Here is a 16,274-nt window from a genome sequence, read left to right as displayed (position 1 = left end):
TCTTGAAGTCTTTCAATATAACAACTTGCTGATAGACTCTAAAGCATTCCTACTGTTACCAAACTGCTTTATATTCACAGAGAACACACTGCAACTTCTGAAGATGTTGCTAGGAAAGAAGCAGTAGTTACAAAGCTGTATGTATGCGACTTGCAAACAGTAATTTCATATTGTTCACTGAGAGACAAATTAACTTGTTACTTAGCACAGAGACAGGTTTTTTTGACAAAAATATTGATGCTTTATAAAAACAGAAAAATGTGCAAGTCAGTATCTTTTTATGGAAACTACTTGATTTCACATTATTGAACTTTGACCTTAATGACCATTTTAAAAACAAAGTCAACTTACAATTTACCAGCTGTGTCTTTTTGCACTGATGTAATTAAAAATGCAGATCTGTTGGAGCAGTGTGGGGAAATGCTGGAGGACACAGAGCTGCCTGGTATTTTCCCTGAAAAGATTTTATAGTACAAAAGTGCATAGAATACGTTGTAGTTAAAACTGTAACAGTAAATATTTCTATTCTCTGATAAGTAGTTTTTCTCTGATGTATGAGTAAAAACATGAAATGAAGTACTGAACCCGGATTATTTCTGCCAGTCAAACCCACATGGAAGAGGGAGAAAGTACTACATGATAATTTAAAGGAGCCAATGGCTTCCCTAAATTATGCTCCCCAAGAAGTGATCCAGTGGCTGAAGTGTAACATACCTCGATTGCGTTTCCTTGTGCCACCTTGTTGTCACTGCTGCTTTTGTGTTATTCTTCTATAGCTGAAAAATCCCTAGATGCCAGAAGTCAATTTAAAGTGAACTTTATATTGATGGAACAGCCTAAAGACACCTAACCTGGGCCGAGAGTCTGACCCAACAACATCTTAAGGCTCCTTCACCCCCAAAATAAATACCAAGATGTCCTAAAACCTTTAGAAACGTGACAACTAAGACCTGCAAAAACATGCTGTCATGGCTACAGCCAGCCAAAGACTCCACCAGAAATAAAGGTTACCATTAGCCTCTTATTCAGAGGCTGTAGAGTGTATTTTAAATTAGGTAAAGTATAATTACTCAAACCAGAAGACACTTAAGGAAAATTACCCAACTATGACAAAGAAAAAGAGAAGTTTAGTGACCATCAAAAATCAACCAACCTTGAAGCAAGAGAGCAAAAATTGCCCCTACGACATGACTGGGGAGAGAAAACCATCCACCAGCACAACCAGTGCTACCCTGCGTAGCTCTGCATACTTGCCTCCAAATTCTTTCATCCTCATTTTCTACTAGCTGATATCAAGATTTGAGGTGCATTAGCCATAAGCTTTGGAGAATCTCAGTCCTGACTTTGGTTCACAAAATGCTTACACTGCATCTTTTCACTGAATTTAGCCATTTCAAAAAGATACTAAGAATCTTGTTAAAATGATCAAGGCTGGGTTTATTAACACTCTGGACAATACTTTGGGTTCTTACCATTTTACTTCAAAGCAGAATTTGGCCCGCTAAGCCTAACTCAGTATTTTCCACCCAGAATTGTAAACATTACTTTCATTTCTTCATGTGATTGGTATGATTGGAAAGGAATAGTTTCAGTATTACAAATAATGAGGCAGCACAAATTCTAGAAAATGAAAACTTCCTGAGCAAAACTAACAGCCTCTTCAAACACGATTCGTAATGTTTTGTTGTTAACTATTTCCTCACTAAATGATTTTTTTTTTAAATTTAGATTCACAGATATGCCAGGCTACTAAATAAAACAGCAATTCAAAGACTGAAGACATTTTACACATGGTTTACAGCTAATGAATTTCAAAAGGTGGAAGAAAACACTGCAAAGCAGTTAGTTAAAAACAGTAGTGAGATTCTATAAATAGATGCAACTCTTCAAAAACAAATCAGTCACTGAATGCAGCTTTAAAGCCAGTCTTTCAAGTTAGGACTAAACTAAACCTTTATTTAGCAAAATAACACTTAATAAAAAAAACAGTACCAAAAGCTGCAAGCTAAAAACAATACTAATCATCTGCCAGATACCATTTTTGGGTACAAGAAGCTCTACCGGTTCCAACAGCACTGCTTGGTGGCCTGAGGGCCCTACTCATTTAAGTTGTATTTCTGTCACATCACTCTGCTTACAGGAAGATAAACAGGACAGCCCCACCTCTGTGATGGGCAAAGCTTTGTGAATGACAGGAATATTAGGCAGATGAGTGGCTCCCATTTAACTCATTGTCAGTCACACATACAATGTTATGCACCGGACTACGCCAAAACACCATTTCTCAGTACGTGGTGCAGTAAGGCTTTCATGAGCTGTTACTTTTGCTACCTTAATGAAATTTTTCCATTTACGTGAAGTCTAGAAACAAAATATCCTCTTAATTCAGGGACTGATAATCGTTGGTACACTACTTACATGGAGATGCACAGCTGTTTAAACCACTGCAGAAACACAACCACTAGGATTTTCCCCCATTCCTAAAATGTCTAGGGCTTCAGATTTCTTCCAAGGTATCAAAGACATAATAATGTAGGCTCTTACAAAGAGCCCAAAATGGATGTCTCGATTTAGAGTGAAGCATAGTTGAATATAAATCAATAAAAGCAACATGTATCATTAAAACTTGCTGGCAGCTAACACATAGGATCCTTTCAAACACGAGAAAGCTGTTAAGTGTAGTGAGTAGCAGTATCTGAGCTAGTTTAATCTAGCTAGCAGAGATAGAACACTGAAGTCAGAAGGAAGCTTTAGCGACCAAGATCAACATTTTCCAAGAACACACAGCATGTAATTATGTTGCTGCCATATGCAAATATGGTGTCACTGCATCTGTACTGCTACTGGTACCCAGAATACCTAAACAGACTCAGCATAGGTATGTTTAGCATATCTTTAAAACAACACACCTTCCATTTCGTGTCTGAAGACCTATCCTTTGACTTGCTGAAACGTGACTGTAAGAAAGCAGAAATCCTTACAAAGAAATGATAATAGCTAGCTGCTTTGATACTTATGGCAACATGACTAGAAACAAGTAATTCAAAGAAACAACTAATTCAGTTTAAAGTTATAAAATTATGAGCATTTTTTGTGGTCTTTAACTTATCGGCAAGGCTCTTTCATCCAATTTTGTAAAGAAGTGTAAGTAGCCATTCTGAATTATTATTACAACTTTAGGACGAGTGACACTTGACTGAAAAAGTAAAAGGATGTCAGTCTCCTTTGTTTTCATTTTCAAAGGCAGCACACAAAATTTCTCTTCCTCCTCCATGCTCTTCTTCTATTCAAAAAAGAAAATTAAAGGTTGTGGTTTGGGCCCATGGTCTTGGGCTCCGCTCTCCCTCCACAATGACTAAATACATAGAATTACTTAACCTGGTAGTTTAGGTAAAATTCTTCAGCAGCCTGGACAATGCAAGCTGAACATAAAGTCCTATTTTACTACAATTAGGTCATATTCCTGCACACAGGATGTCTGCAAGATTTGGTCCAAGTCACCTGCAGTCTATATTCTTCCAATGCATTAGAAGTTACCAAAATACCAAATGGCTCTTCTTTCCTGCAACAATTCAAGAAATTCATGGATGCAGGCATTCACTCTTTTTTTTTTTCTTTTTCTTTCTAAAATTTATGTTTAGATCCCAGCAATTCATCTTATGCCATAAAATGTTTATGGTTTCAACTTGTATGGAGAACCCAGCAGCCTTGGAGATCGAAGGGCCATTCTTACTGCCAAAACGCAAGCTTCACAATAACAACTTCATTTTCATTACAGTTTTACATGAGATATAGAAATACATAACTTTATTCTGTAAGGTTATTGGCAGCTAAAAAACATGCAACACCAAACAGTAAGTTTTTGCTGACCAGAAAAGAACATACAGTCAGCTTTTGTTAAATGCTTTTAGAACAATACAGTCATTTATGCATTTTTAAGACCATAATTAAATTGCCAAAAACCTAACATGACAAAAATGCAGTTTTTCCTGCCTAAAAAGTTTTTTTAAAACTTCACCTTCTTCCAGTGCAAAGATAAAAAGCATATTTTAAGTCACTATTTCCTCTTTAGGCTTCCCTCCTAGGTGCTACGAGGGGTTTTAGTTTCCATGCGAAGCTGAGATGAACCAGTTGACTTAAGAACCTTGTTCAATGCTTCAAAGCTATCACACTGCAAATCCAGCTTTTATTTCAAAACTTTTACACCCCAAGTTAGCCAGGGTCAGGTCTGCGTAGGCTGTATACATCCACCCTCAAGAATGACACTACTCCAGTTTTTCATTCTCATCACTTAAACAAATTATATTGATTGGTTATGTAGCGATAAGTACACAGTGCCGGAAAGCTACCTAGTGAATCCTTTGACCTCATTAAAATCTGGGTATTTGCTGTAAGCAAGCAAGCCACTGTAGTAAGTTGCAGGTTTTCACTTTCTGTTGCTGTTTCATGAACACAAGAACAGAACAAGCCTCATGCTGATCTCAGTGAGAATATTGTTTTCTACAGATCTGCACCCCTATCTGTTACAAGGTCTCTAAGCCACTAAAAGTTAAACATCCCTTAAGTGAAAGGATGTGTACAAAGTCCATATTTGGAATACTTTGAGTCCATCCTAAGTGATATTTTTAAATTGTTTGTAATTGTGCCCCTACACACATCTAAGACATGGTTAGAATTGCCCTGCTATATGAATGTATTATTCATGAAAAATTAAAAAGAGAACAACAACAAACAATTTTTAAAAAGTACAAATCACAACAAAATCTTAAGATTTACTTCTGCAAAAGCTATTCTGGCTACACAGCATCCTACCAAGCATGTTGGCTCAGATGAACTGGCAGCACACTTGCAGGATCTAGCCAGTACCTAAGCAGCTGTTGTTTCCTAGCAAACACCTGAGTGACTATCCCTGGGTTGTGTCATTTAAAAAAAAAAAATTAGAAGATACTGTTACAAGGTATACTGAAACCATGTGATAATGAGATTACATACTGGAAATCACCTAGAAATAATTATTAACTGTTTACCAGAATGCTGTGAAATTTCCAGTAGGTAATATTCAAATTTAAGTTGTCAGGAAGAAGAAAAAGAACCTATCAGCCTATGTATAAATATATGAGTATATACACAGCACCAACTCATGGTCTGCAATTGCCTTTTCTTCTGCATGGGAAAAGCCCATGCTACACCTCTCTGAAAAAATACAGCAATCTTCCCCCACACCGCAGCCACTTCCAGACCAAAGCGAAGCATGACATTTCATACGCGCGCTTTCAATCCACATCTCGCAAGCAAGTGGTGAAATCCTTTTTAAAGATGATGTGAATTACAGGTATGCAGATGGAAGTTCTATAAGGGGTTCTAGTTTCAGTCTCTGAAGTACCTTCACGGCAGTAACCAAATGATTCAAAACTGTCTGTACTCATTGCTGATACCATTTGAACACAGGATATCGTTTTGCTTTGCACTAAGACACACTCCTCAGATTTTAAAGCCTTTTCATAATTCAGAAAAAAGCCCTCAAGCTTCTAGCAATAATGCCCTAAAATAGCAAAGGAAGACCTTGGAATTTTTCCTGGTTTTAAATTAAGCTGTATTATTTTTAAGCCTCCAATATTTAAAAAAAAAAGTTACTTCATCAGCTAGGCTTCCATTAGGCTTTTACTTGTGAAAAGTGGTCCTGTTAAAAACAAAATGCATTCAACTTAAAACATAGTTGCGTGTCCTTTGTAAAAAGGACAACTGACCACACAAGAAAAATGTATGAAGTCAGAAGAAATTGCCTTCAAAGAATGAAAATGGATCAGCTACAGTGCACAGATACACCCCACAAGCCAGCTGGTCACCAGCACTCCAGCTTCATCCCACTGCTTTTCCAGAGGTGACACAGACAGGCTGAATGCTCAGAAGGTGCAGTGGGAAGTGCTTGCATAGAGGAGAGGCAGGTGAGAAAAAGTCCACAGGAGAGGACAGTCCTTGGAGACACTCGTCCTTCTAGACCCGAGCAGCCAAGAACACCACTGTCACCTCCGTAATTCTGCAGTCTGCATGCTGTCTTGCACCTTCAGTAGCACCACAGTGCAGCAGAGGAGCCAACAGCTGAGACGGGCCCTAAATTTTCTTTTACACTTAACCACAACCCTTGCATATCAAAGCCTCTGGAAATCACTAACATTTATGGAGCCACTTAACTGCACACTAGTTTGAAACAAGTTACAGACGGACAGGTTGTGCTTACCTACCCACTATACACCTGATGCAAATCAAAGAAAATGGAAGTTTGTCACCTGTGAGAGTGGCACTGGTGGTCTCCACCTGATCTCCAGTCACTCCAGTGAACACCCATGTGCCCTCGGACTTGCTATTGCTTTGCATGTGCTAGTCGTATTTCAGTGCACGTCCCTCCCCTAAGCTCTACACCATATGAAATTGAGAATGATGAGATTATTTTAGAAAAACTACCTAAGTAACTTGAAGCTGCATTTTCAAAAGGAGAAGCTTAAAGTTTCATGGACTTACAATGAGACTTGGGTACCTAAATGTTTAAATCATTTCTGAAAATGGCAGTTGAGCGAAGCCTCTTAAAAGCTTTTGAACATCTCTCCCTGTATTTTTTATCATATTAATCATAGTACTGGCTTCATAAGATACAGTTTTTACACTTTATGGTAAAATATACATGATGTATCATACTTCTGTAAACTAACACTTCTCTCCATCCCCCACTCCCCCAATAACATCATGTTAACTCACTTGGGGATTGCATCAGAGGTTAAAGAGATGCTGCTCTTCCCACGCAAGGTTGTTTCTCGCCAGCTCTGAACAGGGGCTGTGCTACCTGTCCTCTGCCAGCCTCCAATATGTACCGAAAAAAGGCACTATTTTAAGTTTGTGACTTCCCCTCCCTGTCCAGCTCAAGACCACTACTGGTCCAGCTCAGCTGTGCAAGAAGCAGCCTCACAGAGGCATTACAGGTTTTGAGTGTCTGGCAAAACCACCCATTGAGAAAGCATCCTGGTGGCTGTAAGTGATTTGTGGAAGAAAGGAAGGGTCTGGAATTTGTTGTTTACTTCTCTATCTCAAATTTAATTAAATTCGCAACATGGCAAAATTTAGAACACAGACAAATAATTAAAACATTAATCAAATTAATTCATAACTTAAATATATAGAGAGTCCTTGGCATTTGATTTTCGGGGAATAACCGAAAGTCTTATTTCCTGTAAAAAGTTACAATTTGGGTGTTCAACCCCTTTCTTCAATGTCATGTATTTCATCTGCCTGGAAGAGAGGCACTTGCAAGCCCAGGCTAGGGGCAGGATACCTTCTCCAGCCACTGCAGACAGCAGTGCCACCTACAAACTGCGGGCACCACAGCGCATGAAAGCTTTTCTCCAGCATTTCCACTCTTTTGCAATACTTAAAGGAAAATGCACCACTCAAGAAGCAGGCTTTCCAAAACTCTACTTTGTCAAAAACTTTCTTATTTGGCTTTGCTATCTCACTAGCTGCCACTGGAAACAACCAAATGAGGCAACTTAATTAATGGTATGTCATTCTCAATGTGATTGTACCCCACAAAATGTTAATATACAAAGTTCTTGCACAATTTACTTACTCCCTAAAGACTCTTGACTACTTAACTGATAATTTTATAACATTCTTTTTTATTATTACTAAAGAGATTGAATGAAGAATGACAGGGGAAAGCCCACATCTTTACAATAAAAAACAGCTGAAAATTAGCTTCTTACAAAACACTTTCCAGAATTCAAAAATAAAAATTCCCTGGAAAAACCTAGATGCTAAGAACAAAAATAACTACTGCAAGGAAATGGCAAGATGAGGGAGGAGAGTATCACAAGCAAACAAGCCAATAAAAATTTCATTAGATTAAACAGACTGTAGAAGTTTGAACAATCTCCACGCTATGGAGACCTACAGATAATGCTATTATGACATATGATTAGAGTGCCAGCACAGTTCTGATGCCTCAGAGTCAAATCAATAAATCAGTTAGGGCACCAGAAGAAATATGTGCCAATGAAAGCAAAACAATCTAAAAAATACTTGAAATCTCTGCTGTCTCCTAAGAGCTTACACTGCAGCCCTTCTCGCATTGCAGCCCAGTCTTTTCATTACTTGACCACATATTTTAATTTAACACATAGGAGCTTAAAACCTTTAAGCTTGTCACTCTTCTGTCAAATTTAGTACAAGTTGCCTGATGAGTTCCAAAGTTCCTGGAAAAGAAAGGGGAAAGAAGAAGGAACGGTGCTGACATACTGTGTCACACCAGCTTGTTTTCTTAAACGGACCAGGCTTAGAGCAGTTTTATGTGCAGAGAAGCACAAAGCCTTCCCTAAAGAGAAGCCGTCGCAGCTGCTTTAAATATGTTAGAAATACTGGGGAGTGCGGGGCCCTCCATTAAAATACTGACTGCTATGCCCACTACATGCAAAATTCACAAAAAAGGATCAGATTTTCATTTTGTTTATAAGGCACGAATAAATGTCTTTTAGACTTGAAGAACAACCAAGTTTACTAATTCTCAGTGTGAGAACAACTAATTTTCCCCACAAAAATTATAAAATACTATCTCAGTTCACTGTTGACTACCATTAGTTTGAACAGCAGAATTCCACCAGGTTTTGATTGTTTGGGGGATGAGGTTGGGTGGTAAATTGGGAATACATATCTGAATGGCTAAGTGGTTTTGGTCATCTCCTACTGTTTTGCTGTAGGGCCCACACATCTCTCAGGTTTGTCACTCGGGTACAGCCACATGAAGCCGGTGTTCTTGAATTACAAGGACAGCACAATTGTTAACAGACACGCCTCATTCATGATCTTAACATTTCCCACCTCTGTTGCAACCATGTGAATCCAGGTTTTGATTAAAGAGGAGAAAGAGAAGTCAGCAAGCATGTTCTAATCTTGCCTTGAAGGAAAAATTCCTTTGATTCCCAAAACCTGTAACCTTGTCAGACCTATCATATACTGGAAACACAATGTGAACTCTTATCATCATTTTTAAGGGAAAGCACAGTAAAAATCGTTAGTAGACATCTAGTAAACACCAAGAACTCTGTATCCATCAAGCTAGTCACAAAAGGCAAGTCTCCTTTTCTTTATAGGGCCAGTTAGTCCCACCACACAACCAAGACAGATGAATAAATTTAGTCCCCAGATTGCACTCACTGAAGTCCTTACTGTAGCCTCTGTTGTCTGCTCTAACAAGCATCACGTGGAGAGGTAAGTTGTTTACCTTGATCCATTAATGACCTTCTGAAAGGCAGCACCTTCACAGACAATAGAGAGCATCATCTCAAAGTGTAGGATGAAGCTGAACTAATGAATTTGCTCTAGAATTGATGATACTCTGCTTGGACACAGTGACCCACAAGGAGAGACAACACACTGAACGAGCCAGGAGCCCGGGACCGCAACTCTACATTGAATTTTTGGCTATAAGCCACTAAACTCCTGTGTCTTCTGTTTTCTGCCTATCAAATAGGGAGCTACACACTTTCTCTTCTTCATCTAATACATCGTATTTATTTTATATTTACCTGCATCCAAAACTGGGAGCAGTAAAATACCAGGCTGTGCTGCTTTAGATGTCTTCAACAAAACAGTCTGGGAATCTCGTCTATGAATCTCAGTGGTGAGCAGTACTTTTTCCCATCCATGCTATCTGCTTCAGTCCAATGGACAGATGGTAAAGTGCAATTTTCCCAATTGTAGTAGCATCTGAATAGAGTTGGGAGGGAGAAAAGAAAAAAGGATGTGAGCTCATCTGGTCTAACTTCCCAACTGTTTTAGGCTAAGATGCTTCATCAAAATCCTACCCAATACTACATCACCCAAATATTTATTCCAAATACTTTCCTTAGTCTAGTAATGTCTTCAAAAAAAGACTACAGTTGAACTAAGGCAAAAGACAGGAGAGTCCACAATCACCTATGCCCATTGATCAAAATTAGGTAGGTTCATTTACTTCACACTTGACGAAATCCTATAGTGGCAGAGCCAGGTAAGCCTTGCCTCCTCTCTGCCAGGATTTTATCAATCTGACCTGCCATTAAAAGGTCCTCTCTACAGCAGATGGCCACCATTACCATTCTAAGCTTGTCAGGAAAATACCCCATCCCAATCAGAATTCAAGACAATATACTAATGGCAGTCTTGCAGTGCTCTGTGAGTTAAGGTCAAGATTTTACATGTTTGTCTACTTCATGGTCTCTTTTGTACATGCAAAGACTGCACTAGCTCTTTTGCCATGGCACCACCATAGATAATCACACCTCCAAGCCCTCCCTCAAATCACAGAATCAGGGAATGGGTGAGGTTGGAGGAGACCTCCAGAGACTGACTAGTCCAAACCCTCTGCTCAAACCAGGGTCAACCACACCAGGCTCTCCAGGACCATGTCGAGTTCTGAGTATCTCCATAGATGAAGACTCTATAGCCTTTCTGGGCAACTTGTTCCAGTGTTTGACCACTCACAGTGTAAACTTCTTCGTCTGTTTAAACAGAGTTTCCTGTATTTCAGTTTGTACCCCTGAGTCTACTCATCTTGAGGCTAAACTGTCCCAGCTCTCCCTGCCTCTCCTCATATCATGCCTATATTCTCAAAATGGGGTTTCCCAATCTAAGTTTTCTGTGCCAACTACAGTTTTACTGTATTTTGATAACTGAACTACATGACTAACTGTGGATATATTTCTCTAGTATTTTTCACACTCTCTGAAAAATAAAGCTGCAAAAATTAATCAGCAGTTTTGTTGGTGATTTAAGTGTAACTGGACTACAAACACATGGGAGACCCATTACATGTAGGTCTTTCTAATCCCAGCAAAAGTTACACTTTAAGCAACAGGACATTTTTAATCTTTTCTGTGTCTCAGCTATATATAATCCAAGTTTTTATATCAAAATATTGTGTTGCAATGATTTAATGCTTTAAAATAAATTAGTTTAATATAGCAATATAGGCCAGACACACAATCCTATAGAAAACATGCAGCCGCTTTGTCTCAAAACCTATCATGAAACCACAGTGACCTGCATTAATTCCCCCCCCCCACACTTTTAAGCCCTCACTGACAGAAGTCCAAGTTAGCCCAGGACAAAATAAAGTAAAGCTTAAATCCACTGCAGCATCCTTTTTGCACTTTTAAATATAGAAACTTTTTGGAAGTCTTCCAGTACTTTGAAATAAATACATTTACAAGATATGCAACAATTAACATGAGTGGTTCTAGAAGCTCCTGAGACAGTTCTCAAGTCCCTATGATGTGATGTCTAGATCTGTTTATGTAATTTTTTTATTTAATAGTTCATTTCAGAAATCATTCCTTTACCATCTTTAGCAAAGTGGGTGTGAACTTTCTACTCCAAACAAAAAATGATACAGGAAAGGAGAAAACACTATAATAAAGTGTATAAACAGCAAATCTACATTAAAAGGGAAAAAAATACATTAAAGAGTACAAGTTTATGCTTAATGATGTCTAAGAGAAGAAGTTGAAAGAGCTGACTTTCTATGAGACACACTGAAAATGACCATTTTACCCTGTAGACTGTTGTCTTGGAGCCAGAGAACTAGTTACCTTAGATTCAAAGATCAGGGTATTGTGATGTTTATGCACCTAAAAGTTGGTATCTGTCCACTTCTCAACAGCAAGTTAATTACATGTTTCTACTTGTTCTCAAAATGACAAGGTTTAATATTTTTTTTACTTCAGTCTTCACAGAAAAACTTAAAGATTCTCAACAGCAATGAATTTGTCAGAGTTTCCATCCAAGCTTTCAAAGAGATAGCATAGAAATAGGATGAGAAGATATTTTTCCAAACATAAATTCAAACTGACAAAGTCTGAGGTCTTTTACTATTGAATACTATGGAAGCTAGTTGAAATAGCACCTGAATCACCTGTAATTATCTTCAAAAGCTCATGGAAGTCAGAAAAACTTCCGAAGACATGAAGTGCTCGCACAAACAAAACTTACTCCAAAAGAAAAGAAAACAGAGAGATGAGAATTACAGCCAAGTAATCCATACTTCAATCCCAACAGGTTACCAAAACAAGTGATTAAACGATCTACTTGTATACACCTAGAGGACTAATCAGTCAAGATTTGTCGGGGGGGGGGGGGGGGGGGGGCAAGGAATCACATTAAACTAATTTTAATTTTCCCCTTTGACAAGAAATGCAGTTTGACTTCAGTGAGGCTTTTCCACACAGCATTTTAGAAAATAAAAAAGAGGGAATATGATCTAGGTTATAGCACTAAGATGTAGGAACATCACAAAACTGCACTGTAGGAGTAAGTACCAGCACTTTGCTATGAGAATGGCAGAACATTGCAAGCAGGCAGGAATCTGTCCTCAGACTAGTACGCTTCGGGATTTTCACTGATGGCTTGCAGAGTACACACTTGAAAATTTTAGTGGGTAACACTGAGCTTTGGGAGGTGTTTCAAGCAAATACTAGAATTTTAATATATCTTCAACTGAAGTGCCGTTTTTGATTGAGAGCTTGAACTCAAAGATGTTTAGCAATTCCAAATTATATACCCTACAAAGTTCATAGAATCTTAAATATACATAAAAATAATTAGTAAATCAGGAATGGTTCAGACAAGCTCCATCCTACCTGAAAACAAGAGATGAACAGGATCCCTTCCAGATCAAATTTCTAGAAGTGGTGTATGGCTCTATGCTGACACAATGGAAATGGAGAAAAATGAATGAAAAAAATGCTTCCATATCAGTGAAGCAACACAGAGGTCCCAGCATTGCAGAGGCCCAGATGACCCATCCTCACAGATCTCCTGCTAATCTTCATCAGTTCTGTCCAGACTCTAGTTCTTCCATGCTGAACCTCAATACAGAATAAAGAAATTCAGATGTAATTTTGAGTAAAATCTATGTAACAGTCCTAATTCCCTACGCAGGCTGTTCTGCAGAGACACAGCTCAGCCCAGTGTTTTTAAAAACACAAGCATTTTAAAAAGTTATCAGGGAAGTAGTCAAATAGTACTTTTATCTAATAGCTATGTATACATGGTGGCACTTCAGTTAGCCAATTAGCAGAAACATTAAACCTCCAAACTTTTATCATTTTTACAAACATGTAAAAAAATTTTTTATATATATACACACCCCCCCATGATTTTACAAAGTACAACTACACAGAGCACTACTGTAATCTTCTAGTTAGATTTTTGCTGGTTTTTAAATGTCAAAACATTTAAATGATGAACTTTTCATTTGAAGATGACTAATTACAATGTGTTCCATTTGGGGAACAAGACTTCAATATTCTAGGATCAATTAAACAAAATGCACTCTCCTAGTTTAAGATTAAAAACTAAAATGCAGCCAAAAGAAGTTTCTTCCTCATAACTGTCAGATGACAAAAGCATCCAACACAACAGGATAAGGTTGCCAGAAAACCCCAAGACTTTCAAAAAGATTATTATTTCGTATAAGTGGCTTCACTGCAAAGCTGAACCAGAAACCAGAAATTACATCTGAGCTTAGGATAGTAAGCCTTTTTGCCAATGAATTTCTTGTAAAGTCAACAATTATAATTTATTCTGATCCTTTCTGTCACCATATTAGTAGTTATTTTTCAGCAATCCCAGAGCAGCAACAAATAATGCCATAGAAGAGGACTGATATAATTACAGGCTGAAAAAGATAGGCCAGCACCCTTACACTCAAAACTACCCTCTGTGGCTCCTTCATACCCCATATGTTGCTAATAAAACTGTTTGAATCATACCTATGAGACAGTTTTACTGATATTGTATCAGGTCCCTAGGTTCTTTGTATGAGATACGATGTCACTAGCACTATAACTATGCAAATTTTGTGATACAGGATCCCACCGGACACAATATTACATACGTAATTCGCAGTATGAAACTGTGCATTAACAATAATTCTAGTGTTATATAAATGAAAGCACTATGTGTATTGAAAAGCTCACCACACTACAATGAAATCAAATTTAAAAAGCAATAAAGAGCAACCGAGGAAAGATGGCAACATTGGTATTTTTCCCCAAACAATGTAAATTTTGCTTTGTGTTCACTTGACTATGGTTTACAGAAACTTTTAGCACCAAACAAATGCAATTCCCCCCCCCCAATATTATCTAATGACTTAAAATAGGAACCTTTTGAGTCCAATTTTTAGAGACAACCATGTGATTGTCAGCAAGGATCTGAACTGTATTCACATGCAAGTGTGAGTCTCAGTTTCTACTACTAATAAAAGCATAAATGATAAATGATAATGAAAAAGACTGAGAACTGCAGCAGTAAAAAAACCAATAGCTTGGGGATATCAACACACATCGTGCTGAAGTGCCTCAGGAGTATCATCTTCTGGTCAAGATGACACCTGCACTCTAATTCTGCATCTGACTTCAGATATCTGTATGACCTCAGGCAAACAATGCTTCCCAGCTCACATGACCGGCACTGGGGTCTCCCATCATTTCCTGCATAAGAATGTGAGCAGCGCTTTATATATACACCTGTAAAAAGACAGGTCTAACAGATCTTAAAAATCAGCATTGCAAGAAGAAACAGCAGAGGCGCAACCAGAAACCTGACAGAACAAAGCAGCTCGATACACATTCTTCTTTTCTGTGTTTTCAACGATTTCATCCCTCCTCTATTAATTTATTGGTTTGCTGCAGGTGGGGGAACACTGGGGCTTATAAGAATTCTGTTTTCAGAAGAAATCTGAAAAAAAGTAACAGGTTAGCATGATAAAGTGAGTCTGGTAAACAGCCAGACTTGGGAGATGAAAGTACACTATTTCACCAAGGTGCCATGAGAAATAATAAACCAGGTAAATTTGTAAAGTAAATTGTACAGTAAATTTATATCATAAATTGATCAATACATACAGAGAAAAGGAAAAAAAACCCCACAGCTCAGTATTCCCTGGAAATACTTTTAATGCCTTCAACTACAGATAGAAAACAAATGACACAAACTAGCTAAGAAAGCTCACACTGAAAGCAAGACTAACTAAACAATGCAAGGTTTTACTTGATGAAAGAAAAATGGATTTGTAACCAGGCCCTCAGTAAAAAAAGATGAATTGACTATTTCCTATGAATACAGCTTGAGTGCTCCCACTACAGGGGTAGCTTAAGCAGTAACTTTTTCTGAAGTTTTCCCTGACACCACCCTCCGTGCAATACAAAAACCGTAACAGTTTTATTCTCCATTTAAAAATAAGTAAGTAGCAGCTTAGGTGACATCTTACAAGGCAGAAAGTTCACACCACATCTCATGAACATTCTGCCCTCTGGTATTTCTGCTATGTTTTATCATCATACAATTCAGATAGAATTATATAACTTTTTTCAACATTTGAAAAAAAATAAACGACTCCTCCCTAAATATGGTCCAAAGCTGTTATGAAGCAACTTATTTTTAGAAAAAACACTTATGCAGATACTTAATTTTAATTAATAGTCTCACTGACTTCAACATTTGCACAGCAAGACAGCTCCACGCTTCAATTAAAGCATGCACAGAAATGCTTTGCTGATTCATGGCCAAAAGCCTGACAGGAACATCATTATATAAAATGCTCATAAAACTTAAATAAAAAAAAACAACAGCAACCTCACCCTCAAACAGAGCGTTAGAAACCCTGTAAAATTCACAGCTTGAGCACAAGTTACAGGTTGCTGAATTCATTGAATGTATCTTAGCCCTAGCATTCATATAATGATTTCAGAGTGGGCAAAAGAACTTTGGGGAAATATCTTAAAGTTGATACTACATGTTCCCCAGCTCTCCATCCTCAGAATCTACTCTCTGCCAAGACTGGCTTTTCAGGAGCTGAGAATTCTTTACCAGAAGAGTAGAGGCAGCTACACCTTTGCTCCTGCTGACTTGCTTTCTTCTTCCATTGGTCGCATAACAGATAATCAGATTCCTTTCAATAAAGAATTAATTATATCCTGCTCAGTTGCATCACAGATCATACTGAATATCTTCAGCAGACACTCACTTCCAGGGAACAGTCACTCTGAGTTGCAATGCTGCCTATCATAATGTATCCATAATAAATCTAATTTTGAAGTAATATGACACAAAAGAAACACTAGTCAAGTTTTCTTCGTTGTCTATGTAATATCACAAACTGTAAGCTTTAGCTTTTTGGTAGAAACCTTAAAGGTAATCAGTAACAAAATTCTGTTTAAGTACTCTCTGGTCCTATTTAAAAGCAA

The sequence above is a fragment of the Phaethon aethereus genome (assembly GCF_964289735.1).
Source record: "Phaethon aethereus genome assembly, chromosome: 6".
Taxonomy (NCBI): Eukaryota; Metazoa; Chordata; class Aves; order Phaethontiformes; family Phaethontidae; genus Phaethon; species Phaethon aethereus.
The sequence above is the reverse complement of the archived record's forward strand: the minus strand, read 5'-3'. Positions refer to the sequence as shown.